Genomic DNA, 27,101 nt, shown 5'->3' with positions numbered 1-27,101 from the left:
GCCGGGAATGGGACAGTGCCGGGAATGGGAAAGTGCCGGGAATGGGTCAGTGCCGGGAATGGGTCAGTGCCGCGAATGGGTCAGTGCTGAGAATGGGTCAGAACCGGGAATGGGTCAGTGCCGGGAATGGGTCAGTGCTGGGAATGGGTCAGTGGCGGGAATGGGTCAGAGCCGGGAATGGGTCAGAGCCGGGAATGGATCAGCGCCGGGTATGGGTCAGCACCGGGAATGGGACAGTTCTGGGATTGGGTCAGTGCCGGGAATGGGTCAGCGCCGGGAATGGGTCAGCGCCGGGAATGGGTCAGCGCCGGGAATGGGTCAGTGCCGGGAATGTTGTCCGGGCCGGAAATGGGTCAGTTCCAGGAATGGGTCAGAGACGGGATTGGGTCAGGGCCGGGAATGGTTCAGCGCTGGGAATGGGTCAGTGCCGAGAATGGGTCAGCGCCGGGAATGGGTCAGTGCCGGGAATGGGTCAGCGCCGGGAATGGGTCAGCGCCGGGAATGGGTCAGAGCCAGGAATGGGTCAGTGCCGGGAATGGGTCAGTGCCGGGAATGGGTCAGAGCCAGGAATGGGTCAGTGCCGGGAATGGGTCAGTGCCGGGAATGGGTCAGCGCCGGGAATGGGTCAGAGCCAGGAATGGGTCAGTGCCGGGAATTTGTCAGTGCCGGGAATGGGTCAGTGCCGGGAATGGGTCAGCGCCGGGAATGGGTCAGAGCCAGGAATGGGTCAGTGCCGGGAATTTGTCAGTGCCGGGAATGGGTCAGAGCCGGGAATGGATCAGCGCTGGGATTGGGTCAGAGCCGGGAATGGGTCAGAGCCGGGAATGGGTCAGAGCCGGGAATGGGTCAGTGCCAGGAATGGGTCAGGGCCGGGAATGGATCAGCGCCGGGAATGGGTCAGTGCCGGGAATGGATCAGAGCCGGGAATGGGTCAGTGCCGGGAATGGGTCAGAGCCGGGAATGGGCCAGTGCCAGGAATGGGTCAGTGCCGGGAATGGGTCAGTGCCGGGAATGGGAAAGTGCCGGGAATGGGTCAGCGCCGGGAATGGGAAAGTGCCGGGAATGGGTCAGCGCCGGGAATGGGAAAGTGCCGGGAATGAGTCAGTTCTGGGAATGGGTCAGCGCCGGGAATGGTTCAGCGCTGGGAATGGGTCAGTGCCGGGAATGGGTCAGTGCCGGGAATGAGTCAGTGCCAGGAATCGGTCAGGGCCGGGAATGGGTCAGGGCCGGGAATGGGTCAGTGCCAGGAATCGGTCAGGGCCGGGAATGGGTCAGCGCCGGGAATGGGTCAGTGCCGGGAATGGGTCAGTGCCGGGAATGGGTCAGGGCCGGGAATGGGTCAGGGCCGGGAATGAGTCAGTGCCGGGAATGGGTCAGGGCCGGGAATGGGTCAGTGCCGGGAATGGGTCAGCGCCGGGAATGGGTCAGGGCCGGGAATGGGTCAGGGCCGGGAATGGGTCAGGGCCGGGAATGGGTCAGTGGCGGGAATGGGTCAGGGCCGGGAATGCATCAGAGCCGGGAATGGGTCAGTGGCGGGAATGGGTCAGGGCCGGGAATGCGTCAGAGCCGGGAATGGGTCAGTGGCGGGAATGGGTCAGAGCCAGGAATGGGTCAGTGCCGGGAATGGGTCAGTGCCGGGAATGGGTCAGTGCCGGGAATGGGAAAGTGCTGGGAATAGGTCAGAGCCGGGAATGGGTCAGAGCCGGGAATGGTCAGTGCCAGGAATGGGTCAGCGCCGGGAATGGGAAAGTGCCGGGAATGGGTCAGCGCTGGGAATGGGTCTGCGCTGGGAATGGGTCAGAGCCAGGAATGGGTCAGTGCCGGGAATGGGTCAGTGCCGGGAATGGGTCAGTGCCGGGAATGGGAAAGTGCCGGGAATGGGTCAGCGCTGGGAATTTGTCTGCGCTGGGAATGGGTCAGAGCCAGGAATGGGTCAGTGCCGGGAATGGGTCAGAGCCGGGAATGGGTCAGTGCCGGGAATGGATGAGAGCCGGGAATGGGTCAGTGCCGGGAATGGGTCAGCGCCGGGAATGGGTCAGAGCCGGGAATGGATCAGAGCCGGGAATGGGTCAGCGCCGGGAATGGGTCAGAGCCGGGAATGGATCAGAGCCGGGAATGGGAAAGTGCCGGGAATGGGTCAGCGCCGGGAATGGGAAAGTGCCGGGAATGGGTCAGCGCCGGGAATGGGAAAGTGCCGGGAATGAGTCAGTTCTGGGAATGGGTCAGCGCCGGGAATGGTTCAGCGCTGGGAATGGGTCAGTGCCGGGAATGGGTCAGTGCCGGGAATGAGTCAGTGCCAGGAATCGGTCAGGGCCGGGAATGGGTCAGGGCCGGGAATGGGTCAGTGCCAGGAATCGGTCAGGGCCGGGAATGGGTCAGCGCCGGGAATGGGTCAGTGCCGGGAATGGGTCAGTGCCGGGAATGGGTCAGGGCCGGGAATGGGTCAGGGCCGGGAATGAGTCAGTGCCGGGAATGGGTCAGGGCCGGGAATGGGTCAGTGCCGGGAATGGGTCAGTGCCGGGAATGGGTCAGTGCCGGGAATGGGTCAGCGCCGGGAATGGGAAAGTGCCGGGAATGGGTCAGCGCTGGGAATGGGTCAGAGCCAGGAATGGGTCAGTGCCGGGAATGGGTCAGTGCCGGGAATGGGTCAGTGCCGGGAATGGGAAAGTGCCGGGAATGGGTCAGCGCTGGGAATGGGTCTGCGCTGGGAATGGGTCAGAGCCAGGAATGGGTCAGTGCCGGGAATGGGTCAGAGCCGGGAATGGGTCAGTGCCGGGAATGGATCAGAGCCGGGAATGGGTCAGTGCCGGGAATGGGTCAGCGCCGGGAATGGGTCAGAGCCGGGAATGGATCAGAGCCGGGAATGGGTCAGCGCCGGGAATGGGTCAGAGCCAAGAATGGGTCAGTGCCGGGAATGGGTCAGTGCCGGGAATGGGTCAGTGCCGGGAATGGATCAGAGCCGGGAATGGGTCAGCGCCGGGAATGGGTCAGAGCCGGGAATGGATCAGAGCCGGGAATGGGTCAGTGCCGGGAATGGGAAAGTGCCGGGAATGGGTCAGAGGCGGGAAAGGGTCAGTGCCGGGAATGGGTCAGTGCCGGGAATGGGTCAGCGCCGGGAATGGATCAGCGCCGGGAATGGGTCAGCGCCGGGAATGGATCAGCGCCGGGAATGGGTCAGTGCCGGGAATGGGTCAGCGCCGGGAATGGGTCAGAGCCGGGAATGGGTCAGAGGCGGGAAAGGGTCAGTGCCGGGAATGGGTCAGTGCCGGGAATGGGTCAGCGCCGGGAATGGGTCAGAGGGGAATGGGACTGTGCCTGGAATGGGTCAGTGCCGGGAATGGGTCAGTGCCGGGAATGGGAAAGTGCCGTGAATGGGTCAGTGCCGGGAATGGGTCAACGCCGGGAATGGGTCAGTGCCGGGAATGTGAAAGTGCCGGGAATGGGTCAGTGCCGGGAATGGGTCAGTGCCGGGAATGGGTCAGGGCCGGGAATTGGTCAGCATCGGGAATGGGTCAGTGCCGGGAATGGGTCAGTGCCGGGAATGGGTCAGTGCTGGGAATGGGTCAGTGCCGGGAATGGGTCAGAGCCGGGAATGGGTCAGCGCCGGGATTGGGTCAGTGCCGGGAATTGGTCAGCATCGGGAATGGGTCAGTGCCGGGAATGGGTCAGTGCCGGGAATGGGTCAGTGCTGGGAATGGGTCAGTGCCGGGAATGGGTCAGAGCCGGGAATGGGTCAGCGCCGGGAATGGATCCGGTCCGGGAATGGGTCAGTGCCGGGAATGGGTCAGTGCCGGGAATGGGTCAGTGCCGGGAATGGGTCAGTGCTGGGAATGGGTCAGTGCCGGGAATGGATAAGAGCCGGGAATGGGTCAGCGCCGGGAATGGGTCAGTGCCGGGAATTGGTCAGCATCGGGAATGGGTCAGTGCCGGGAATGGGTCAGTGCCGGGAATGGATCAGTGCTGGGAATGGGTCAGTGCCGGGAATGGGTCAGAGCCGGGAATGGGTCAGCGCCGGGAATGGATCCGGTCCGGGAATGGGTCAGTGCCGGGAATGGGTCAGTGCCGGGAATGGGTCAGCGCCGGGAATGGGTCAGAAGGGAATGGGTCAGTGTCGGGAATGGGTCAGTGCCGGGACTGGGTCAGTGCCGGGAATGGGTCAGTGCCGGGAATGGGTCAGTGTCGGGAATGGGTTGGTGCCGGCATTGGGTCAGTGCCGGGAATGGGTCAGTGCCGGGAATGGGTCAGTGCCGGGAATGGGTCAGAGCTGGGAATGGGTCAGTGCCGTGAATGGGTCAGTGTCGGGAATGGGTCAGCGCCGGGAATGGGTCAGTGCCGGGAATGGGTCAGTGCCGGGAATGGGTCAGCGCCGGGAATGGGTCAGTGCCGGGAATGGGTCAGTGTCGGGAATGGGTTGGTGCCGGGAATGGGTCAGTGCCGGGAATGGGTCAGTGCCGGGAATGGGTCAGTGTCGGGAATGGGTTGGTGCCGGGAATGGGTCAGTGCCGGGAATGGGTCAGCGCCGGGAATGGGTCAGTGTCGGGAATGGGTTGGTGCCGGGAATGGGTCAGTGCCGGGAATGGGTCAGTGCCGGGAATGGGTCAGTGCCGGGAATGGGTCAGAGCCGGGAATGGGACAGTGCCGGGAATGGGTCAGTGTCGGGAATGGGTTGGTGCCGGGAATGGGTCAGTGCCGGGAATGGGTCAGTGCCGGGAATGGGTTGGTGCCGGGAATGGGTCAGTGCCGGGAATGGGTCAGCGCCGGGAATGGGTCAGTGCCGGGAATGGGTCAGCGCCGGGAATGGGTCAGTGCCGGGAATGGGAATGTGTCGGGAATGGGTCAGTGCCGGGAATGGGTCAGTGCCGGGAATGGATCAGCGCCGGGAATGGGTCAGAGCCGGGAATGGGTCAGTGTCGGGAATGGGTCAGTGCCGGGAATGGGTCAGAGTCAGGAATGGGTCAATGCCGGGAATGGAAAAGTGTCGGGAATGGGTCAGTGCCGGGAATGGGTCAGCGCCGGGAATGGAACCGCACCGGGAATGGGTCAGAGCCGGGAATGGTCAGTGCCAGGAATGGGTCAGTGCGGGGAATGGGAAAGTGTCGGGAATGGTCAGTGCCAGGAATGGGTCAGTGCCAGGAATGGGTCAGTGCCGGGAATGGGTCAGCGCCGGGAATGGGTCAGCGCCGGGAATGGGTCAGAGCCGGGAATGGGTCAGCGCCGGGAATGGATCAGCGCTGGGATTGGGTCAGTGCCAGGAATGGGTCAGTGCCGGGAATGGATCAATGTCGGGAATGGGTCAGTGCCGGGAATGGGTCAGTGCCAGGAATGGGTCAGAGCCGGGAATGGGTCAGGGCCGGGAATGGGTCAGCGCTGGGAATGGGTCAGTGCCGGGAATGGGTCAGCGCTGGGATTTGGTCAGTGCCGGGAATGGGTCAGTGCCGGTAATGGATCAGCGCCGGGAATGGGTCAGTGCCGGGTATGGGTCAGCGCTGGGATTTGGTCAGTGCCGGGAATGGGTCAGTGCCGGTAATGGATCAGCGCCGGGAATGGGTCAGTGCCGTGAATGGGTCAGTGCCGGGAATGGGTCAGCGCCGGGAATGGGTCAGCGCCGGGAATGGGTCAGTGCCGGGAATGGCAAAGTGTCGGGAATGGATCAGTGCCGGGAATGGGTCAGTGCCGGGAATGGTTCAGCGCCGGGAATGGCAAAGTGTCGGGAATGGATCAGTGCCGGGAATGGGTCAGTGCCGGGAATGGGAAAGTGTCGGGAATTGGTCAGTGCCGGGAATGGGTCATCACCGGGAATGGGTCAGGGCCGGGAATGGGTCAGTGCCGGGAATGGGAACGTGTCGGGAATGGGTCAGAGCCGGGAATGGGTCAGCGCCGGGAATGGGTCAGAGCCAGGAATGGGTCAGTGCCGGGAATGGGAAAGTGTCGGGAATGGGTCTGTGCTGGGAATGGGTCAGCGCCGGGAATGGGTCAGTGCCGGGAATGGGTCAGAGCTAGGAATGGGTCAGTGCCGGGAATGGGTCAGCGCCGGGAATGTGTCAGTGCCGGGAATGGGTCAGAGCCGGGAATGGGTCAGCGCCGGGAATGGGTCATAGTCAGGAATGGGTCAGTGCCGGGAATTGGTCAGAGCCGGGAATGGGTCAGTGCCGGGAATGTGTCAGAGCCGGGAATGGATCAGCTCCGGGAATGGGTCAGTGCCGGGAATGGGTCAGCGCCGGGAATGGGTCATAGTCAGGAATGGGTCAGTGCCGGGAATTGGTCAGAGCCGGGAATGGGTCAGTGCCGGGAATGTGTCAGAGCCGGGAATGGATCAGCTCCGGGAATGGGCCAGAGCCGGGAATGTTCAGTGCCAGGAATGGGTCAGTGCGGGGAATGGGAAAGTGTCGGGAATGGGTCAGAGGCGGGAAAGGGTCAGTGCCGGGAATGGGTCAGTGCCGGGAATGGGTCAGCGCCGGGAATGGGTCAGAGGGGAATGGGACTGTGCCGGGAATGGGTCAGTGCCGGGAATGGGTCAGTGCCGGGAATGGGAAAGTGCCGTGAATGGGTCAGTGCCGGGAATGGGTCAACGCCGGGAATGGGTCAGTGCCGGGAATGGGAAAGTGCCGGGAATGGGTCAGTGCCGGGAATGGGTCAGTGCCGGGAATGGGTCAGGGCCGGGAATTGGTCAGCATCGGGAATGGGTCAGTGCCGGGAATGGGTCAGTGCCGGGAATGGGTCAGTGCTGGGAATGGGTCAGTGCCGGGAATGGGTCAGAGCCGGGAATGGGTCAGCGCCGGGATTGGGTCAGTGCCGGGAATTGGTCAGCATCGGGAATGGGTCAGTGCCGGGAATGGGTCAGTGCCGGGAATGGGTCAGTGCTGGGAATGGGTCAGTGCCGGGAATGGGTCAGAGCCGGGAATGGGTCAGCGCCGGGAATGGATCCGGTCCGGGAATGGGTCAGTGCCGGGAATGGGTCAGTGCCGGGAATGGGTCAGTGCCGGGAATGGGTCAGTGCTGGGAATGGGTCAGTGCCGGGAATGGATAAGAGCCGGGAATGGGTCAGCGCCGGGAATGGGTCAGTGCCGGGAATTGGTCAGCATCGGGAATGGGTCAGTGCCGGGAATGGGTCAGTGCCGGGAATGGATCAGTGCTGGGAATGGGTCAGAGCCGGGAATGGGTCAGTGCCGGGAATGGGTCAGTGCCGGGAATGGGTCAGCGCCGGGAATGGGTCAGAAGGGAATGGGTCAGTGCCGGGAATGGGTCAGCGCCGGGAATGGGTCAGAAGGGAATGGGTCAGTGCCGGGAATGGGTCAGCGCCGGGACTGGGTCAGTGCCGGGAATGGGTCAGTGCCGGGAATGGGTCAGTGTCGGGAATGGGTTGGTGCCGGCATTGGGTCAGTGCCGGGAATGGGTCAGTGCCGGGAATGGGTCAGTGCCGGGAATGGGTCAGAGCTGGGAATGGGTCAGTGCCGTGAATGGGTCAGTGCCGGGAATGGGTCAGCGCCGGGAATGGGTCAGTGCCGGGAATGGGTCAGTGTCGGGAATGGGTCAGCGCCGGGAATGGGTCAGTGCCGGGAATGGGTCAGTGCCGGGAATGGGTCAGCGCCGGGAATGGGTCAGTGCCGGGAATGGGTCAGTGTCGGGAATGGGTTGGTGCCGGGAATGGGTCAGTGCCGGGAATGGGTCAGTGCCGGGAATGGGTCAGAGCTGGGAATGGGTCAGTGCCGGGAATGGGTCAGTGCCGGGAATGGGTCAGTGTCGGGAATGGGTTGGTGCCGGGAATGGGTCAGTGCCGGGAATGGGTCAGCGCCGGGAATGGGTCAGTGTCGGGAATGGGTTGGTGCCGGGAATGGGTCAGTGCCGGGAATGGGTCAGTGCCGGGAATGGGTCAGTGCCGGGAATGGGTCAGAGCTGGGAATGGGTCAGCGCCGGGAATGGGTCAGTGCCGGGAATGGGTCAGCGCCGGGAATGGGTCAGTGCCGGGAATGGGAATGTGTCGGGAATGGGTCAGTGCCGGGAATGGGTCAGTGCCGGGAATGGATCAGCGCCGGGAATGGGTCAGAGCCGGGAATGGGTCAGTGTCGGGAATGGGTCAGTGCCGGGAATGGGTCAGAGTCAGGAATGGGTCAGTGCGGGGAATGGGAAAGTGTCGGGAATGGTTCAGTGCCGGGAATGGGTCAGCGCCGGGAATGGAAAAGTGTCGGGAATGGGTCAGTGCCGGGAATGGGTCAGCGCCGGGAATGGAACCGCACCGGGAATGGATCAGAGCCGGGAATGGTCAGTGCCAGGAATGGGTCAGTGCGGGGAATGGGAAAGTGTCGGGAATGGTTCAGTGCCGGGAATGGGTCAGCGCCGGGAATGGTCAGTGGCGGGAGTGGGTCAGTGCCGAGAATTTGTCAGTGCCGGGAATGGGTCAGCGCCGGGAATGGGTCAGAGCCGGGAATGGGTCAGCGCCGGGAATGGATCAGCGCTGGGATTGGGTCAGTGCCAGGAATGGGTCAGTGCCGGGAATGGATCAATGTCGGGAATGGGTCAGTGCCGGGAATGGGTCAGTGCCAGGAATGGGTCAGAGCCGGGAATGGGTCAGGGCCGGGAATGGGTCAGCGCTGGGAATGGGTCAGTGCCGGGAATGGGTCAGCGCTGGGATTTGGTCAGTGCCGGGAATGGGTCAGTGCCGGTAATGGATCAGCGCCGGGAATGGGTCAGTGCCGGGTATGGGTCAGCTCTGGGATTTGGTCAGTGCCGGGAATGGGTCAGTGCCGGTAATGGATCAGCGCCGGGAATGGGTCAGTGCCGGGAATGGGTCAGCGCCGGGAATGGGTCAGCGCCGGGAATGGGTCAGTGCCGGGAATGGCAAAGTGTCGGGAATGGATCAGTGCCGGGAATGGGTCAGTGCCGGGAATGGGTCAGCGCCGGGAATGGCAAAGTGTCGGGAATGGATCAGTGCCGGGAATGGGTCAGTGCCGGGAATGGGAAAGTGTCGGGAATTGGTCAGTGCCGGGAATGGGTCATCACCGGGAATGGGTCAGGGCCGGGAATGGGTCAGTGCCGGGAATGGGAACGTGTCGGGAATGGGTCAGAGCCGGGAATGGGTCAGCGCCGGGAATGGGTCAGAGCCAGGAATGGGTCAGTGCCGGGAATGGGAAAGTGTCGGGAATGGGTCTGTGCTGGGAATGGGTCAGCGCCGGGAATGGGTCAGTGCCGGGAATGGGTCAGAGCCAGGAATGGGTCAGTGCCGGGAATGGGTCAGCGCCGGGAATGTGTCAGTGCCGGGAATGGGTCAGAGCCGGGAATGGGTCAGCGCCGGGAATGGGTCATAGTCAGGAATGGGTCAGTGCCGGGAATTGGTCAGAGCCGGGAATGGGTCAGTGCCGGGAATGTGTCAGAGCCGGGAATGGATCAGCTCCGGGAATGGGTCAGTGCCGGGAATGGGTCAGCGCCGGGAATGGGTCATAGTCAGGAATGGGTCAGTGCCGGGAATTGGTCAGAGCCGGGAATGGGTCAGTGCCGGGAATGTGTCAGAGCCGGGAATGGATCAGCTCCGGGCATGGGCCAGAGTCGGGAATGTTCAGTGCCAGGAATGGGTCAGTGCGGGGAATGGGAAAGTGTCGGGAATGGGTCAGTGCCGGGAATGGGTCAGCGCCGGGAATGGGTCAGCGCCGGGAATGGGTCAGCGCCGGGAATGGGTCAGAGCCAGGAATGGGTCAGAGCCGGGAATGGGTCAGTGCCGGGAATGGGTCAGCGCCGGGAATGGATCAGAGCCGGGAATGGGTCAGCGCCGGGAATGGGTCAGAGCCAGGAATGGGTCAGAGCCGGGAATGGGTCAGTGCCGGGAATGGGTCAGTGCCGGGAATGGGTCAGAGCCGGGAATGGGACAGTGCCGGGAATGGGAAAGTGCCGGGAATGGGTCAGTGCCGGGAATGGATCAATGTCGGGAATGGGTCAGTGCCGGGAATGGGTCAGTGCCAGGAATGGGTCAGAGCCGGGAATGGGTCAGGGCCGGGAATGGGTCAGGGCCGGGAATGGGTCAGCGCTGGGAATGGGTCAGTGCCGGGAATGGGTCAGCGCTGGGATTTGAACAGTGCCGGGAATGGGTCAGAGCCGGGAATGGGAAAGTGTCGGGAATTGGTCAGTGCCGGAAATGGGTCAGCACCGGGAATGGTTCAGAGCCAGGAATGGTTCAGAGCCTTGAATGGGTCAGTGCCGGGAATGGGTCAGCGCCGGGAATGGAACCGCACCGGGAATGGGTCAGAGCCGGGAATGGTCAGTGCCAGGAATGGGTCAGTGCGGGGAATGGGAAAGTGTCGGGAATGGTTCAGTGCCGGGAATGGGTCAGCGCTGGGATTGGGTCAGTGCCAGGAATGGGTCAGTGCCGGGAATGGATCAATGTCGGGAATGGGTCAGTGCCGGGAATGGGTCAGTGCCAGGAATGGGTCAGAGCCGGGAATGGGTCGGTGCCGGGAATGGGTCAGTGCCGGGAATGGGTCAGCGCTGGGATTTGGTCAGTGCCGGGAATGGGTCAGTGCCGGTAATGGATCAGCGCCGGGAATGGGTCAGTGCCGGGAATGGGTCAGGGCCGGGAATGGGTCAGTGCCGGGAATGGGTCAGCGCCGGGAATGGGTCAGTACCGGTAATGGATCAGCGCCGGGAATGGGTCAGTGCTGGGAATGGGTCAGTGCCGGGAATGGGTCAGTGCCGGGAATGGCAAAGTGTCGGGAATGGATCAGTGCTGGGAATGGGTCAGTGCCGGGAATGGGTCAGCGCCGGGAATGGCAAAGTGTCGGGAATGGATCAGTGCCGGGAATGGGTCAGTGCCGGGAATGGGAAAGTGTCGGGAATTGGTCAGTGCCGGGAATGGGTCAGCACCGGGAATGGGTCAGGGCCGGGAATGGGTCAGTGCCGGGAATGGGAACGTGTCGGGAATGGGTCAGTGCCGGGAATGGGTCAGTGCCGGGAATAGGTCAGAGCCTGGAATGGGTCAGTGCCGGGAATGGGTCAGCGCTGGGAATGGGTCAGAGCCGGGAATGGGTCAGTGCCGGGAATGGGTCAGAGCCGGGAATGGGTCAGTGCCAGGAATGGGTCAGAGCCGGGAATGGGTCAGTGCCGGGAATGGGTCAGAGCCGGGAATGGGTCAGAGCCGGGAATGGGTCAGCGCCGGGAATGGGTCAGAGCCGGGAATGGGTCAGCGCCGGGAATGGGTCAGTGCTGGGAATGGGTCAGCGCCGGGAAAGGGAAAGTGCCGGGAAAGGGAAAGTGCCGGGAATGGATCAGCACCGGGAATGGGTCAGTGCCGGGAGTGGGTCAATGGGTCAGTGCCGGGAATGGGTCAGTGCCGTGAGTGGGTCAATGGTTCAGCGCTGGGAATGGGTCAGTGCCGGGAATGGGTCAGCGCCGGGAATGGGTCAGCGCCGGAAATGGGTCAGTGCTGGGAATGGGTGATGCCGGGAATGGGTCAGCGCCGGGAATGGGTCAGTGCCGGGAATGGGTCAGCGCCGGGAATGGGTCAGAGCCGGGAATGGGTCAGTGCCAGGAATGGGTCAGAGCCGGGAATGGGTCAGAGCCGGGAATGGGTGATGCCGGGAATGGGTGATGCCGGGAATGGGTCACCGCCGGGAATGGGTCAGTGCCGGGAATGGGTCAGCGCCGGGAATGGGTCAGAGCCGGGAATGGGTCAGAGCCGGGAATGGGTCTGCCGGGAATGGGTCAGCATCGGGAATGGGTCAGCGCCGGGAATGGGTCAGCATCGGGAATGTGTCAGTGTCGGGAATGGGTCAGTGCCGGGAATGGGTCAGTGCCGGGAATGGGTCAGTGCCGGGAATGGGTCAGCACCGGGAATGGGTCAGTGCCGGGAGTGGGTCAATGGGTCAGTGCCGGGAATGGGTTAGTGCCGGGAATGGGTCAGTGCCGGGAGTGGGAAAGTGCCGGGAATGGGTCAGTGCCGGGAATGGGTCAGTGGCGGGAATGGGTCAGTGCCGGGAATGGATCAGCGCCGGGAATGGGTCAGAGCCGGGAATGGGTCAGTGCCGGGAATGTGTCAGAGCCGGGAATGGGTCAGTGCCAGGAATGGGTCAGAGCCGGGAATGGGTCAGCGCCGGGAATGGGTCAGTGCCGGGAATGGTAAAGTGCCGGGAATGGGTCAGCATCGGGAATGGGTCAGTGCCGGGAGTGGGTCAGTGCTGGGAATGGGTCTGTGCCGGGAATGGGTCAGTGCCGGGAATGGGTCAGGGGGGAATGGGAAAGTGCCGGGAATGGGTCAGTGGCGGGAATGGGTCAGTGCCGGGAATGGGTCAGTGCCGGGAATGGGTCAGTGCCAGGAATGGGTCAGTGCCGGGAATGGGTCAGTGCCGGGAATGGGTCAGTGCCGGGAATGGGTCAGTGGCGGGAATGGGTCAGTGCCGGGAATGGGTCAGTGCCGGGAATGGGTCAGTGCCGGGAATGGGTCAGTGCCAGGAATGGGTCAGTGCCGGGAATGGGTCAGCGCCGGGAATGGGTCAACGCCGGGAATGGGTCAGTGCCGGGAATGGGTCAGTGCCGGGAATGGGTCAGTGCCAGGAATGGGTCAGTGCCGGGAATGGGTCAGCGCCGGGAATGGGTCAGTGCTGGGAATGGGTCAGTGCCAGGAATGGGTCAGTGCCGGGAATGGGTGAGCGCCGGGAATGGGTCAGGGCCGGGAATGGGTCAGTGCCGGGAATGTGTCAGCGCCGGGAATGGGTCAGTGCCGGGAATGGGTCAGTGCCGGGAATGGGTCAGAGCCGGGAATGGGAAAGTGCCGGGAATGGGTCAGTGCCGGGAATGGGTCAGTGCCGGGAATGGGAAAGTGCCGGGAATGGGTCAGGGCCGGGAATGGGTCAGTGCCGGGAATGGGTCAGTGCTGGGAATGGGAAAATGCCGGGAATGGGTCAGCGCTGGGATTTGAACAGTGCCGGGAATGGGTCAGAGCCGGGAATGGGAAAGTGTCGGGAATTGGTCAGTGCCGGAAATGGGTCAGCACCGGGAATGGTTCAGAGCCAGGAATGGTTCAGAGCCTTGAATGGGTCAGTGCCGGGAATGGGTCAGCGCCGGGAATGGAACCGCACCGGGAATGGGTCAGAGCCGGGAATGGTCAGTGCCAGGAATGGGTCAGTGCGGGGAATGGGAAAGTGTCGGGAATGGTTCAGTGCCGGGAATGGGTCAGCGCTGGGATTGGGTCAGTGCCAGGAATGGGTCAGTGCCGGGAATGGATCAATGTCGGGAATGGGTCAGTGCCGGGAATGGGTCAGTGCCAGGAATGGGTCAGAGCCGGGAATGGGTCGGTGCCGGGAATGGGTCTGTGCCGGGAATGGGTCAGCGCTGGGATTTGGTCAGTGCCGGGAATGGGTCAGTGCCGGTAATGGATCAGCGCCGGGAATGGGTCAGTGCCGGGAATGGGTCAGGGCCGGGAATGGGTCAGTGCCGGGAATGGGTCAGCGCCGGGAATGGGTCAGTACCGGTAATGGATCAGCGCCGGGAATGGGTCAGTGCTGGGAATGGGTCAGTGCCGGGAATGGGTCAGTGCCGGGAATGGCAAAGTGTCGGGAATGGATCAGTGCTGGGAATGGGTCAGTGCCGGGAATGGGTCAGCGCCGGGAATGGCAAAGTGTCGGGAATGGATCAGTGCCGGGAATGGGTCAGTGCCGGGAATGGGAAAGTGTCGGGAATTGGTCAGTGCCGGGAATGGGTCAGCACCGGGAATGGGTCAGGGCCGGGAATGGGTCAGTGCCGGGAATGGGAACGTGTCGGGAATGGGTCAGTGCCGGGAATGGGTCAGTGCCGGGAATAGGTCAGAGCCTGGAATGGGTCAGTGCCGGGAATGGGTCAGCGCTGGGAATGGGTCAGAGCCGGGAATGGGTCAGTGCCGGGAATGGGTCAGAGCCGGGAATGGGTCAGTGCCAGGAATGGGTCAGAGCCGGGAATGGGTCAGCGCCGGGAATGGGTCAGAGCCGGGAATGGGTCAGCGCCGGGAATGGGTCAGTGCTGGGAATGGGTCAGCGCCGGGAAAGGGAAAGTGCCGGGAAAGGGAAAGTGCCGGGAATGGATCAGCACCGGGAATGGGTCAGTGCCGGGAGTGGGTCAATGGGTCAGTGCCGGGAATGGGTCAGTGCCGGGAGTGGGTCAATGGTTCAGCGCTGGGAATGGGTCAGTGCCGGGAATGGGTCAGCGCCGGGAATGGGTCAGCGCCGGAAATGGGTCAGTGCTGGGAATGGGTGATGCCGGGAATGGGTGATGCCGGGAATGGGTCAGCGCCGGGAATGGGTCAGTGCCGGGAATGGGTCAGCGCCGGGAATGGGTCAGAGCCGGGAATGGGTCAGTGCCAGGAATGGGTCAGAGCCGGGAATGGGTCAGAGCCGGGAATGGGTGATGCCGGGAATGGGTGATGCCGGGAATGGGTCAGCGCCGGGAATGGGTCAGTGCCGGGAATGGGTCAGCGCCGGGAATGGGTCAGAGCCGGGAATGGGTCAGAGCCGGGAATGGGTCTGCCGGGAATGGGTCAGCATCGGGAATGGGTCAGCGCCGGGAATGGGTCAGCATCGGGAATGTGTCAGTGTCGGGAATGGGTCAGTGCCGGGAATGGGTCAGTGCCGGGAATGGGTCAGTGCCGGGAATGGGTCAGCACCGGGAATGGGTCAGTGCCGGGAGTGGGTCAATGGGTCAGTGCCGGGAATGGGTTAGTGCCGGGAATGGGTCAGTGCCGGGAGTGGGAAAGTGCCGGGAATGGGTCAGTGCCGGGAATGGGTCAGTGGCGGGAATGGGTCAGTGCCGGGAATGGATCAGCGCCGGGAATGGGTCAGAGCCGGGAATGGGTCAGTGCCGGGAATGTGTCAGAGCCGGGAATGGGTCAGTGCTAGGAATGGGTCAGAGCCGGGAATGGGTCAGTGCCGGGAATGGGTCAGAGCCGGGAATGGGTCAGTGCCAGGAATGGGTCAGCGCCGGGAATGGGTCAGTGCCGGGAATGGGTCAGGGCCGGGAATGGGTCAGTGCCGGGAATGTGTCAGCGCCGGGAATGGGTCAGCGCCAGGAATGGGTCAGTGCCGGGAATGGGAAAGTGCCGGGAATGGGTCAGTGCCGGGAATGGGTCAGTGCCAGGAATGGGTCAGTGCCGGGAATGAGTCAGTGCTGGGAATGGGTCAGTGCTGGGAATGGGTCAGTGCCGGGAATGGGTCAGGGCCGGGAATGGGTCAGTGCCGGGAATGTGTCAGCGCCGGGAATGGGTCAGCGCCAGGAATGGGTCAGTGCCGGGAATGGGAAAGTGCCGGGAATGGGTCAGTGCCGGGAATGGGTCAGTGCCAGGAATGGGTCAGTGTCAGGAATGGGTCAGGGCCGGGAATGGGTCAGTGCCGGGAATGGGTCAGTGCCAGGAATGGGTCAGGGCCGGGAATGGGTCAGTGCCGGGAATGGGTCAGTGCCGGGAATGGGTCAGGGCCAGGAATGGGTCAGTGCCGGGCATGAGTCAGTGCCAGGAATGGGTCAGGGCCGGGAATGGGTCAGTGCCGGGAATGGGTCAGGGCCAGGAATGGGTCAGTGCCAGGAATGGGTCAGGGCCGGGAATGAGTCAGTGCCGGGAATGGGTCAGGGCCGGGAATGGGTCAGTGCCGGGAATGGGTCAGAGCCGGGAATGGGTCAGAGCCGGGAATGGGTCAGTGCCGGGAATGGGTCAGTGCCGGGAATGGGTCAGTGCCGGGAATGGGTCAGCGCCGGGAATGGGTCAGTGCCGGGAATGGGTCAGCGCCGGGAATGGGTCAGAGCCGGGAATGGGTCAGTGCCGGGAATGGGTCAGAGCCGGGAATGGGTCAGTGCCGGGAATGGGTCAGGGACGGGAATGGGTCAGTGCCGGGAATGGGTCAGAGCCGGGAATGGGTCAGCGCCGGGAATGGGTCAGGGACGGGAATGGGTCAGTGCCGGGAATGGGTCAGAGCCGGGAATGGGTCAGTGCCGGGAATGGGTCAGGGCCGGGAATGGGCCAGTGCCAGGAATGGGTCAGTGCCGGGAATGGGTCAGCGCCGGGAATGGGTCAGAGCCGGGAATGGGTCAGCGCCGGGAATGGGCCAGTGCCAGGAATGGGTCAGTGCCGGGAATGGGTCAGTGCCGGGAATGGGAAAGTGCCGGGAATGGGTCAGCGCCGGGAATGGGAAAGTGCCGGGAATGGGTCAGCGCCGGGAATGGGAAAGTGCCGGGAATGAGTCAGTGCTGGGAATGGGTCAGCGCCGGGAATGGTTCAGCGCTGGGAATGGGTCAGTGCCGGGAATGGGTCAGGGCCGGGAATGGGTCAGTGCCAGGAATCGGTCAGGGCCGGGAATGGGTCAGCGCCGGGAATGGGTCAGTGCCGGGAATGGGTCAGTGCCGGGAATGGGTCAGGGCCGGGAATGGGTCAGGGCCGGGAATGAGTCAGTGCCGGGAATGGGTCAGGGCCGGGAATGGGTCAGTGCCGGGAATGGGTCTGCGCCGGGAATGGGTCAGCGCCGGGAATGGGTCAGGGCCGGGAATGGGTCAGGGCCGGGAATGGGTCAGGGCCGGGAATGGGTCAGGGCCGGGAATGGGTCAGTGGCGGGAATGGGTCAGGGCCGGGAATGGGTCAGTGCCGGGAATGCGTCAGACCTGGGAATGGGTCAGAGCCAGGAATAGGTCAGTGCTGGGAATGGGTCAGTGCCGGGAATGGGTCAGTGCCGGGAATGGGTCAGCGCCGGGAATGGGTCAGTGGCGGGAATGGGAAAGTGCTGGGAATAGGTCAGCGCCGGGAATGTGTCAGTGCCAGGAATGGGTCAGAGCCGGGAATGGGTCAGGGCCGGGAATGGGTCAGTGCTGGGAATGGGTCAGTGCCGGGAATGGGTCAGGGCCGGGAATGGGTCAGTGCCGGGAATGGGTCGGTGCCGGGAATGGGAAAGTGCCGGGAATGGGTCAGCATCGGGAATGGGTCAGTGCCGGGAATGGGTCAGGGCCGGGAATGGGTCAGTGCTGGGAATGGGTCAGTGGCGGGAATGGGAAAGTGCCGGGAATGGGTCAGCATCGGGAATGGGTCAGTGCCGGGAATGGGTCAGTGCCGGGAATGGGTCAGTGCCGGGAATGGGTCAGTGCCGGGAATGGGTCCAAGCCGGGAATGGGTCAGAGCCGGGAATGGGTCAGTGCCGGGAATGGGAAAGTGCCGGGAATGGATCAGCGCCGGGAATGGGTCAGTGCCGGGAATGGGTCAGAGCCGGGAATGGGTCAGAGCCGGGAATGGGTCTGCGCTGGGAATGGGTCAGAGCCAGGAATGGGTCAGTGCCGGGAATGGGTCAGAGCCGGGAAAGGGTCAGTGCCGGGAATGGATCAGAGCCGGGTATGGATCAGAGCCGGGAATGGGTCAGAGCCGGGAATGGGTCAGAGCCGGGAATGGGTCAGTGCCGGGAATGGATCAGAGCCGGGAATGGATCAGAGCCGGGAATGGGTCAGCGCCGGGAATGGGTCAGAGCCGGGAATGGATCAGAGCCGGGAATGGGTCAGTGCCGGGAATGGGAAAGTGCCGGGAATGGATCAGCGCCGGGAATGGGTCAGTGCCGGGAATGGGTCAGAGCCGGGAATGGGTCAGAGGCGGGAAAGGGTCAGAGCCGGGAATGGGAAAGTGCCGGGAATGGGTCAGAGCCGGGAATGGGTCAGTGCCGGGAATGGGTCAGAGCCGGGAATGGGTCAGTGCCGGGAATGGGTCAGAGCCGGGAATGGGTCAGAGCCAGGAATGGGTCAGAGCCGGGAATGGGAAAGTGCCGGGAATGGATCAGCGCCGGGAATGGGTCAGTGCTGGGAATGGGTCAGCGCCGGGAATGGGTCAGAGGGGAATGGGACTGTGCCGGGAATGGGTCAGTGCCGGGAATGGGTCAGTGCCAGGAATGGGTCAGTGCCGGGAATGGGTCAGCACCGGGAATGGGTCAGAGCCGGGAATGGGTCTGCGCTGGGAATGGGTCAGAGCCGGGAATGGGTAAGTGCCGGGAATGGGTCAGCGCCGGGAATGGGTCAGAGCCGGGAATGGATCAGAGCCGGGAATGGGTCAGCGCCGGGAATGGGTCAGAGCCGGGAATGGGTCAGTGCCGGGAATGGATCAGAGCCGGGAATGGATCAGAGCCGGGAATGGGTCAGCGCCGGGAATGGGTCAGAGCCGGGAATGGATCAGAGCCGGGAATGGGAAAGTGCCGGGAATGGATCAGCGCCGGGAATGGGTCAGTGCCGGGAATGGGTCAGAGCCGGGAATGGGTCAGAGGCGGGAAAGGGTCAGTGCCGGGAATGGGTCAGTGCCGGGAATGGGTCAGCGCCGGGAATGGGTCAGAGGGGAATGGGACTGTGCCGGGAATGGGTCAGTGCCGGGAATGGGTCAGTGCCGGGAATGGGAAAGTGCCATGAATGGGTCAGTGCCGGGAATGGGTCAACGCCGGGAATGGGTCAGTGCCGGGAATGGGAAAGTGCCGGGAATGGGTCAGTGCCGGGAATGGGTCAGTGCCGGGAATGGGTCAGGGCCGGGAATTGGTCAGCATCGGGAATGGGTCAGTGCCGGGAATGGGTCAGTGCCGGGAATGGGTCAGTGCTGGGAATGGGTCAGTGCCGGGAATGGGTCAGAGCCGGGAATGGGTCAGCGCCGGGAATGGGTCAGTGCCGGGAATTGGTCAGCATCGGGAATGGGTCAGTGCCGGGAATGGGTCAGTGCCGAGAATGGGTCAGTGCTGGGAATGGGTCAGTGCCGGGAATGGGTCAGATCCGGGAATGGGTCAGCGCCGGGAATGGATCCGGTCCGGGAATGGGTCAGTGCCGGGAATGGGTCAGTGCCGGGAATGGGTCAGTGCTGGGAATGGGTCAGTGCCGGGAATGGATAAGAGCCGGGAATGGGTCAGCGCCGGGAATGGGTCAGTGCCGGGAATTGGTCAGCATCGGGAATGGGTCAGTGCCGGGAATGGGTCAGTGCCGGGAATGGATCAGTGCTGGGAATGGGTCAGTGCCGGGAATGGGTCAGAGCCGGGAATGGGTCAGCGCCGGGAATGGATCCGGTCCGGGAATGGGTCAGTGCCGGGAATGGGTCAGTGCCGGGAATGGGTCAGCGCCGGGAATGGGTCAGTGCCGGGAATGGGTCTGAGCCGGGAATGGGTCAGCGCCGGGAATGGGTCAGGGACGGGAATGGGTCAGTGCCGGGAATGGGTCAGAGCCGGGAATGGGTCAGCGCCGGGAATGGGTCAGTGCCGGGAATGGGTCAGGGCCGGGAATGGGTCAGTGCCGGGAATGTGTCAGCGCCGGGAATGGGTCAGCGCCAGGAATGGGTCAGTGCCGGGAATGGGAAAGTGCCGGGAATGGGTCAGTGCCGGGAATGGGTCAGTGCCAGGAATGGGTCAGTGCCGGGAATGAGTCAGTGCTGGGAATGGGTCAGTGCTGGGAATGGGTCAGTGCCGGGAATGGGTCAGGGCCGGGAATGGGTCAGTGCCGGGAATGTGTCAGCGCCGGGAATGGGTCAGCGCCAGGAATGGGTCAGTGCCGGGAATGGGAAAGTGCCGGGAATGGGTCAGTGCCGGGAATGGGTCAGTGCCAGGAATGGGTCAGTGTCAGGAATGGGTCAGGGCCGGGAATGGGTCAGTGCCGGGAATGGGTCAGTGCCAGGAATGGGTCAGGGCCGGGAATGGGTCAGTGCCGGGAATGGGTCAGTGCCGGGAATGGGTCAGGGCCAGGAATGGGTCAGTGCCAGGAATGGGTCAGTGCCGGGAATGGGTCAGTGCCGGGAATGGGTCAGAGCTGGGAATGGGTCAGGGCCGGGAATGGGTCAGTGCCGGGAATGGGTCAGGGCCAGGAATGGGTCAGGGCCGGGAATGAGTCAGTGCCGGGAATGGGTCAGGGCCGGGAATGGGTCAGTGCCGGGAATGGGTCAGTGCCGGGAATGGGTCAGAGCCGGGAATGGGTCAGAGCCGGGAATGGGTCAGTGCCGGGAATGGGTCAGTGCCGGGAATGGGTCAGTGCCGGGAATGGGTCAGCGCCGGGAATGGGTCAGTGCCGGGAATGGGTCAGCGCCGGGAATGGGTCAGAGCCGGGAATGGGTCAGTGCCGGGAATGGGTCAGAGCCGGGAATGGGTCAGTGCCGGGAATGGGTCAGGGACGGGAATGGGTCAGTGCCGGGAATGGGTCAGAGCCGGGAATGGGTCAGCGCCGGGAATGGGTCAGGGACGGGAATGGGTCAGTGCCGGGAATGGGTCAGAGCCGGGAATGGGTCAGTGCCGGGAATGGGTCAGGGCCGGGAATGGGCCAGTGCCAGGAATGGGTCAGTGCCGGGAATGGGTCAGCGCCGGGAATGGGTCAGAGCCGGGAATGGGTCAGCGCCGGGAATGGGCCAGTGCCAGGAATGGGTCAGTGCCGGGAATGGGTCAGTGCCGGGAATGGGAAAGTGCCGGGAATGGGTCAGCGCCGGGAATGGGAAAGTGCCGGGAATGGGTCAGCGCCGGGAATGGGAAAGTGCCGGGAATGAGTCAGTGCTGGGAATGGGTCAGCGCCGGGAATGGTTCAGCGCTGGGAATGGGTCAGTGCCGGGAATGGGTCAGGGCCGGGAATGGGTCAGTGCCAGGAATCGGTCAGGGCCGGGAATGGGTCAGCGCCGGGAATGGGTCAGTGCCGGGAATGGGTCAGTGCCGGGAATGGGTCAGGGCCGGGAATGGGTCAGGGCCGGGAATGAGTCAGTGCCGGGAATGGGTCAGGGCCGGGAATGGGTCAGTGCCGGGAATGGGTCTGCGCCGGGAATGGGTCAGCGCCGGGAATGGGTCAGGGCCGGGAATGGGTCAGGGCCGGGAATGGGTCAGGGCCGGGAATGGGTCAGGGCCGGGAATGGGTCAGTGGCGGGAATGGGTCAGGGCCGGGAATGGGTCAGTGCCGGGAATGCGTCAGACCTGGGAATGGGTCAGAGCCAGGAATAGGTCAGTGCTGGGAATGGGTCAGTGCCGGGAATGGGTCAGTGCCGGGAATGGGTCAGCGCCGGGAATGGGTCAGTGCCGGGAATGGGTCAGCGCCGGGAATGGGTCAGTGGCGGGAATGGGAAAGTGCTGGGAATAGGTCAGAGCCGGGAATGGGTCAGTGCTGGGAATAGGTCAGCGCCGGGAATGTGTCAGTGCCAGGAATGGGTCAGAGCCGGGAATGGGTCAGGGCCGGGAATGGGTCAGTGCTGGGAATGGGTCAGTGCCGGGAATGGGTCAGGGCCGGGAATGGGTCAGTGCCGGGAATGGGTCGGTGCCGGGAATGGGAAAGTGCCGGGAATGGGTCAGCATCGGGAATGGGTCAGTGCCGGGAATGGGTCAGGGCCGGGAATGGGTCAGTGCTGGGAATGGGTCAGTGGCGGGAATGGGAAAGTGCCGGGAATGGGTCAGCATCGGGAATGGGTCAGTGCCGGGAATGGGTCAGTGCCGGGAATGGGTCAGTGCCGGGAATGGGTCAGTGCCGGGAATGGGTCAGTGCCGGGAATGGGTCCAAGCCGGGAATGGGTCAGAGCCGGGAATGGGTCAGTGCCGGGAATGGGAAAGTGCCGGGAATGGATCAGCGCCGGGAATGGGTCAGTGCCGGGAATGGGTCAGAGCCGGGAATGGGTCAGAGCCGGGAATGGGTCTGCGCTGGGAATGGGTCAGAGCCAGGAATGGGTCAGTGCCGGGAATGGGTCAGAGCCGGGAAAGGGTCAGTGCCGGGAATGGATCAGAGCCGGGTATGGATCAGAGCCGGGAATGGGTCAGAGCCGGGAATGGGTCAGAGCCGGGAATGGGTCAGTGCCGGGAATGGATCAGAGCCGGGAATGGATCAGAGCCGGGAATGGGTCAGCGCCGGGAATGGGTCAGAGCCGGGAATGGATCAGAGCCGGGAATGGGTCAGTGCCGGGAATGGGAAAGTGCCGGGAATGGATCAGCGCCGGGAATGGGTCAGTGCCGGGAATGGTTCAGAGCCGGGAATGGGTCAGAGGCGGGAAAGGGTCAGAGCCGGGAATGGGAAAGTGCCGGGAATGGGTCAGAGCCGGGAATGGGTCAGTGCCGGGAATGGGTCAGAGCCGGGAATGGGTCAGTGCCGGGAATGGGTCAGAGCCGGGAATGGGTCAGAGCCAGGAATGGGTCAGAGCCGGGAATGGGAAAGTGCCGGGAATGGATCAGCGCCGGGAATGGGTCAGTGCTGGGAATGGGTCAGCGCCGGGAATGGGTCAGAGGGGAATGGGACTGTGCCGGGAATGGGTCAGTGCCGGGAATGGGTCAGTGCCAGGAATGGGTCAGTGCCGGGAATGGGTCAGCACCGGGAATGGGTCAGAGCCGGGAATGGGTCTGCGCTGGGAATGGGTCAGAGCCAGGAATGGGTAAGTGCCGGGAATGGGTCAGCGCCGGGAATGGGTCAGAGCCGGGAATGGATCAGAGCCGGGAATGGGTCAGCGCCGGGAATGGGTCAGAGCCGGGAATGGGTCAGTGCCGGGAATGGATCAGAGCCGGGAATGGATCAGAGCCGGGAATGGGTCAGCGCCGGGAATGGGTCAGAGCCGGGAATGGATCAGAGCCGGGAATGGGAAAGTGCCGGGAATGGATCAGCGCCGGGAATGGGTCAGTGCCGGGAATGGGTCAGAGCCGGGAATGGGTCAGAGGCGGGAAAGGGTCAGTGCCGGGAATGGGTCAGTGCCGGGAATGGGTCAGCGCCGGGAATGGGTCAGAGGGGAATGGGACTGTGCCGGGAATGGGTCAGTGCCGGGAATGGGTCAGTGCCGGGAATGGGAAAGTGCCATGAATGGGTCAGTGCCGGGAATGGGTCAACGCCGGGAATGGGTCAGTGCCGGGAATGGGAAAGTGCCGGGAATGGGTCAGTGCCGGGAATGGGTCAGTGCCGGGAATGGGTCAGGGCCGGGAATTGGTCAGCATCGGGAATGGGTCAGTGCCGGGAATGGGTCAGTGCCGGGAATGGGTCAGTGCTGGGAATGGGTCAGTGCCGGGAATGGGTCAGAGCCGGGAATGGGTCAGCGCCGGGAATGGGTCAGTGCCGGGAATTGGTCAGCATCGGGAATGGGTCAGTGCCGGGAATGGGTCAGTGCCGAGAATGGGTCAGTGCTGGGAATGGGTCAGTGCCGGGAATGGGTCAGAGCCGGGAATGGGTCAGCGCCGGGAATGGATCCGGTCCGGGAATGGGTCAGTGCCGGGAATGGGTCAGTGCCGGGAATGGGTCAGTGCTGGGAATGGGTCAGTGCCGGGAATGGATAAGAGCCGGGAATGGGTCAGCGCCGGGAATGGGTCAGTGCCGGGAATTGGTCAGCATCGGGAATGGGTCAGTGCCGGGAATGGGTCAGTGCCGGGAATGGATCAGTGCTGGGAATGGGTCAGTGCCGGGAATGGGTCAGAGCCGGGAATGGGTCAGCGCCGGGAATGGATCCGGTCCGGGAATGGGTCAGTGCCGGGAATGGGTCAGTGCCGGGAATGGGTCAGCGCCGGGAATGGGTCAGTGCCGGGAATGGGTCTGAGCCGGGAATGGGTCAGCGCCGGGAATGGGTCAGGGACGGGAATGGGTCAGTGCCGGGAATGGGTCAGAGCCGGGAATGGGTCAGCGCCGGGAATGGGTCAGGGACGGGAATGGGTCAGTGCCGGGAATGGGTCAGAGCCGGGAATGGGTCAGTGCCGGGAATGGGTCAGGGCCGGGAATGGGCCAGCGCAGGGAATGGGTCAGAGCCGGGAATGGGACAGCGCCGGGAATGGGCCAGTGCCAGGAATGGGTCAGTGCCGGGAATGGGTCAGTGCCGGGAATGGGAAAGTGCCGGGAATGGGTCAGCGCCGGGAATGGGAAAGTGCCGGGAATGGGTCAGCGCCGGGAATGGGAAAGTGCCGGGAATGAGTCAGTGCTGGGAATGGGTCAGCGCCGGGAATGGTTCAGCGCTGGGAATGGGTCAGTGCCGGGAATGGGTCAGTGCCGGGAATGAGTCAGTGCCAGGAATCGGTCAGGGCCGGGAATGGGTCAGGGCCGGGAATGGGTCAGTGCCAGGAATCGGTCAGGGCCGGGAATGGGTCAGCGCCGGGAATGGGTCAGTGCCGGGAATGGGTCAGTGCCGGGAATGGGTCAGGGCCGGGAATGGGTCAGGGCCGGGAATGAGTCAGTGCCGGGAATGGGTCAGGGCCGGGAATGGGTCAGTGCCGGGAATGGGTCAGCGCCGGGAATGGGTCAGTGCCGGGAATGGGTCAGGGCCGGGAATGGGTCAGGGCCGGGAATGGGTCAGGGCCGGGAATGGGTCAGTGGCGGGAATGGGTCAGGGCCGGGAATGCGTCAGAGCCGGGAATGGGTTAGTGCCGGGAATGGGTCAGTGCCGGGAATGGGTCAGGGCCGGGAATGCGTCAGAGCCGGGAATGGGTCAGTGCCAGGAATGGGTCAGAGCCGGGAATGGGTCAGTGCCGGGAATGGGTCAGTGCCGGGAATGGGTCAGTGCCGGGAATGGGTCAGTGCCGGGAATGGGTCAGCGCCGGGAATGGGTCAGTGGCGGGAATGGGTCAGAGCCGGGAATGGTCAGTGCCAGGAATGGGTCAGCGCCGGGAATGGGAAAGTGCCGGGAATGGGTCAGCGCTGGGAATGGGTCTGCGCTGGGAATGGGTCAGAGCCGGGAATGGGTCAGAGCCGGGAATGGTCAGTGCCAGGAATGGGTCAGCGCCGGGAATGGGAAAGTGCCGGGAATGGGTCAGCGCTGGGAATAGGTCAGAGCCGGGAATGGGTCAGAGCCGGGGATGGTCAGTGCCAGGAATGGGTCAGCGCCGGGAATGGGAAAGTGCCGGGAATGGGTCAGCGCTGGGAATGGGTCAGAGCCAGGAATGGGTCAGTGCCGGGAATGGGTCAGTGCCGGGAATGGGTCAGTGCCGGGAATGGGAAAGTGCCGGGAATGGGTCAGCGCTGGGAATGGGTCTGCGCTGGGAATGGGTCAGAGCCAGGAATGGGTCAGCGCCGGGAATGGATCAGAGCCGGGTATGGATCAGAGCCGGGAATGGGTCAGTGCCGGGAATGGGTCAGAGCCGGGAATGGATCAGAGCCGGGAATGGGTCAGAGTCAGGAATGGGTCAGAGCCAAGAATGGGTCAGTGCCGGGAATGGATCAGAGCCGGGAATGGATCAGAGCCGGGAATGGGTCAGCGCCGGGAATGTGTCAGTGCCGGGAATGGATCAGAGCCGGGAATGGGTCAGTGCCGGGAATGGGAAAGTGCCGGGAATGGATCAGCGCCGGGAATGGGTCAGTGCCGGGAATGGGTCAGAGCCGGGAATGGGTCAGAGGCGGGAAAGGGTCAGTGCCGGGAATGGGTCTGTGCCGGGAATGGGTCAGCGCCGGGAATGGGTCAGAGGGGAATGGGACTGTGCCGGGAATGGGTCAGTGCCGGGAATGGGTCAGTGCCGGGAATGGGAAAGTGCCGTGAATGGGTCAGTGCCGGGAATGGGTCAACGCCGGGAATGGGTCAGTGCCGGGAATGGGAAAGTGCCGGGAATGGGTCAGTGCCGGGAATGGGTCAGTGCCGGGAATGGGTCAGGGCCGGGAATTGGTCAGCATCGGGAATGGGTCAGTGCCGGGAATGGGTCAGTGCCGGGAATGGGTCAGTGCTGGGAATGGGTCAGTGCCGGGAATGGGTCAGAGCCGGGAATGGGTCAGCGCCGGGAATGGGTCAGTGCCGGGAATGGGTCAGAGCCGGGAATGGGTCAGAGCCGGGAATGGGTCTGCGCTGGGAATGGGTCAGAGCCGGGAATGGGTCAGAGCCGGGAATGGGTCAGAGCCGGGAATGGGTCAGTGCCGGGAATGGGTCAGAGCCGGGAATGGATCAGAGCCGGGAATGGGTCAGCGCCGGGAATGGATCAGAGCCGGGTATGGATCAGAGCCGGGAATGGGCCAGAGCCGGGAATGGGTCAGAGCCGGGAATGGGTCAGTGCCGGGAATGGATCAGAGCCGGGAATGGATCAGAGCCGGGAATGGGTCAGCGCCGGGAATGGGTCAGAGCCGGGAATGGATCAGAGCCGGGAATGGGTCAGTGCCGGGAATGGGAAAGTGCCGGGAATGGATCAGCGCCGGGAATGGGTCAGTGCCGGGAATGGGTCAGAGCCGGGAATGGGTCAGAGGCGGGAAAGGGTCAGTGCCGGGAATGGGTCAGTGCTGGGAATGGGTCAGTGCCGGGAATGGGTCAGAGCCGGGAATGGGTCAGAGGCGGGAAAGGGTCAGTGCCGGGAATGGGTCAGTGCCGGGAATGGGTCAGTGCCGGGAATGGGTCAGTGCCAGGAATGGGTCAGTGCCGGGAATGGGTCAGCACCGGGAATGGGTCAGAGCCGGGAATGGGTCTGCGCTGGGAATGGGTCAGAGCCAGGAATGGGTAAGTGCCGGGAATGGGTCAGCGCCGGGAATGGGTCAGTGCTGGGAATGGGTCAGTGCCGGGAATGGGTCAGAGCCGGGAATGGGTCAGCGCCGGGAATGGATCCGGTCCGGGAATGGGTCAGTGCCGGGAATGGGTCAGTGCCGGGAATGGGTCAGTGCCGGGAATGGATAAGAGCCGGGAATGGGTCAGCGCCGGGAATGGGTCAGTGCCGGGAATTGGTCAGCATCGGGAATGGGTCAGTGCCGGGAATGGATCAGTGCTGGGAATGGGTCAGTGCCGGGAATGGGTCAGAGCCGGGAATGGGTCAGCGCCGGGAATGGATCCGGTCCGGGAATGGGTCAGTGCCGGGAATGGGTCAGTGCCGGGAATGGGTCAGTGCCGGGAATGGGTCAGCCCCGGGAATGGGTCAGAAGGGAATGGGTCAGTGCCGGGAATGGGTCAGCGCCGGGACTGGGTCAGTGCCGGGAATGGGTCAGTGCCGGGAATGGGTCAGTGTCGGGAATGGGTTGGTCCCGGGAATGGGTCAGTGCCGGGAATGGGTCAGCGCCGGGAATGGGTCAGTGTCGGGAATGGGTCAGCGCCGGGAATGGGTCAGTGCCGGGAATGGGTCAGTGCCGGGAATGGGTCAGCGCCGGGAATGGGTCAGTGCCGGGAATGGGTCAGTGTCGGGAATGGGTTGGTGCCGGGAATGGGTCAGTGCCGGGAATGGGTCAGTGCCGGGAATGGGTCAGAGCTGGGAATGGGTCAGTGCCGGGAATGGGTCAGTGCCGGGAATGGGTCAGTG

This window comes from Scyliorhinus torazame, chromosome 4 (assembly GCF_047496885.1).
Source record: "Scyliorhinus torazame isolate Kashiwa2021f chromosome 4, sScyTor2.1, whole genome shotgun sequence".
NCBI lineage: Eukaryota > Metazoa > Chordata > Chondrichthyes > Carcharhiniformes > Scyliorhinidae > Scyliorhinus > Scyliorhinus torazame.
The sequence above is the reverse complement of the archived record's forward strand: the minus strand, read 5'-3'. Positions refer to the sequence as shown.